Source organism: Morone saxatilis, unplaced genomic scaffold, assembly GCF_004916995.1.
Source record: "Morone saxatilis isolate NCDOM2014 unplaced genomic scaffold, NCSU_SB_2.0 Contig4, whole genome shotgun sequence".
In the NCBI taxonomy this organism is placed as follows: Eukaryota; Metazoa; Chordata; class Actinopteri; family Moronidae; genus Morone; species Morone saxatilis.
The window spans coordinates 4,089,528-4,092,198 of record NW_023339984.1 but is presented as its reverse complement, the minus strand read 5'-3'; the positions used below and the strand labels follow the sequence as shown (position 1 = coordinate 4,092,198).

The 2,671-nt window shown below is 42.3% G+C and overlaps 1 pseudogene; it reads left to right on the top strand.

Moving 5' to 3' along the window:
- Nucleotides 1-2,671, top strand: part of LOC118338408 — an 11,860-nt pseudogene that overhangs the window by 5,093 nt on the left and 4,096 nt on the right.

Below are 2,671 nucleotides of genomic sequence, written 5' to 3'. Positions count from 1 at the left end.
AACGTTCGCTTTTAAAAGGAGGCAGGGAAAGAGATGGAGAAGAACAGGTGACTACAGAAGAAACAGAGACAGTGAGACAGAGGGTGCCACAGCACGACAACAGTAGCAGACAATACACTAATTATAGTGGAGCCTGGGATGGTGGATGGCATGGATTGCGATGAACCATGAGGGAAGATTGATGACGACGACAACAACGGATGGAGGACAATGCAGCAGTGTTATAGTAATTAATAGTAACTGTAGGTAATAATAGTAATTTAATTAGTCAGTAATTACGAAAAATAATTTAGCAGTGGGGAGGTCAAGCGCGGACATTGGGAGAACCTGGCCGAAACGGGGAGAAAGGCACAGCAGAAACCACTCCTGGGGAAGGAAATGGAAGTTGAGTAACATGCAGTAATGGGACATGAAATGTGGTGCAGAAAGGGAGAGGGGGGAGGATGAAGAGGAGCTCAGTGCATCATGGGAATCCCGCCTGATTAGTGCATAGGCCTAATAGCAGCATAACTAAGGGGTGTTAAAACTAAAATGTTTCTGACTTCACCTGCAAAGCATTTCCTAAACTATAGCTTTATCAAAGAGCGAACGTCTTAAGCGCTACTCCTTGAAAATGTGGGAGAGCAGGCCTTCCAGAAACCACAAACTGGAGAGCTGGTTCCACAGGCGGAGGAGGGGCAGCTTGGGTACTGAAGCGCTCTGGCTCGCTGTTCTGTACCTTCTTTAGACGACTATGAGGGAAGCCACAAAGTTAGCCCTGAGTGAGAGGCAGTGTGTGGTAGTGGAATAGTAGTGAGGTGTGAAACGTGTGTTGGGGTTGTGTTTTGTTTCTCGTTTCGCGGGGTGTGTTTCTTAAGGTTTTATGGTTTTTTTTTTTCTTGTGCCTCTCCTATTTGTTTTCTAGTTTATTCCCGTTTTGTTCGTTGTTTATTGGCCGGTGCGCGCCCTTTTTTGGTTCGTTTCTTGCGCTGTCTTTTGCTGCGTTTTTCCTGTGTGTCTTCGTTTTGGTGTTTGGTTTTCAGTTATGGTCCTGTGTTCGTTTCCCGCGCGCTCTGCCGGCGCCGCGCGGCCCCGCCCTCTCTCCCCCGCCCTCCGCGGCGTCGTTGGGTTTTGTTTTTTTTGTTTTTTTATTGTTTTTTTTTGGTTTTTTCCTGTCGGGTTTTTCTTTTTTTCTTGTGTGTCCTGGTGTTTTAAGATATGGAAAGGCCTGACCATGGAAGAGCGTTTGGGTAGGTTGGAGGAGGACGGTGTAGGAATCTAAATTATTCGATATTACAGGGGCATTGCGAAGCTATTATACTAATTTGTGTGTTGATATGATCTCTTTTCCTTAGTTCCTTGCAGCTGACTTGTGCGCTGCAGCGTCTGAGACCTTAATTGCTAGCGTATTACATGGTGACTTGATGGTGCCTGAATAAGGAGTTTTTGTGCAGTAGGTCCACGTCTAGAAGTACACAAATTGCATGGGAGTAGTTTTTTTGTGCTATTCTTCTTTTTTTGTTCATGTGTATTTACTGACTTTGCAATGTCATAAAAAATAAATTAATATAGTCCATTGAGTTTGCTTTATTGTGGAATTGGTATAACTAAAGATAACTCCAATCTTCGTTCTGACCCCGGTGTGCTGGTAGCTCATATCGTGTTAATACCATCTTAGCAGTAACGTCTGATATCTTATAGACATGGCGATCTCAGGAGTTTTTGGGGGCCAGAGACCAAGAACTTCAGTTTTTTCTGTAGTGCTCTTAAAGTTATATATATAATAATAATAACTTAATTGTGTTTGTTTCAATCTTGTGGTCTGATCTGATTATTATATGGTCTCTATCGCTTTATGAACAGTGAAGTTAATGGAGTTGTTTCCTTAATGATGTTTTGCTAAGGGAAGTATATAAAGTGAATAGATGGTCAGCACTAGTACTTGTGGATACTCCAGCTAAGCGTTTATGGTATGGCTGATCCATAGGTAACATGTAGCATTAATGAGACGCGATCTGTAAATAGACTTCAACCAGCTAAAATACGGTTCTTTACGCCAATGGACACGTTATCACGCACAATGAAGCTTACATTAGTACAGTTACCTTGCGCCCAGTAGTTGCACTTGATTATTCTGACACCACAACTCTAATGTTGCAAGAGCACTTTATATCAGTGGAAAGGGGCTATAATAAGAAAGGGGCGGGGTATTAAATGGTTCATGTAAAGAACCACAACACAACACCACAGAATATCTGTGAATATCTCAGTCTTACAGTTTTATACATCTATTATGGAAGACATCCTCACATTCAAGTATGCAGTAGAACAATGTATTGTTCCCCTCTAGAGCCAAGTTGCACAGACAGCAAAACATAAACAACATAATAATAAATCAGTTACCAAATAAGCAAGTCAGTGTTTAATTCTTATCATATCTTATGACAGTGGTTCCCAACCTGGGGGTCTGGACCAGGTGTCTGTCCCTTTATGGTGTTCCCCTGAGTCTTGTTAGTTTTTTGCCAATTCGTCTTTGTACCCTTGCGCCAATGGTTCTATTCTTTTTCCTAGCGTTGTTTGTTCACTCTGGTTTTTTGGATTAATGCCTGTTTGACTGTTTGACTTTGCCTTTCCCTTTCCCTTTCCCTTTCCCCATTCGATTTGTTTTCTCACGCTGACTGGAATTATGTGT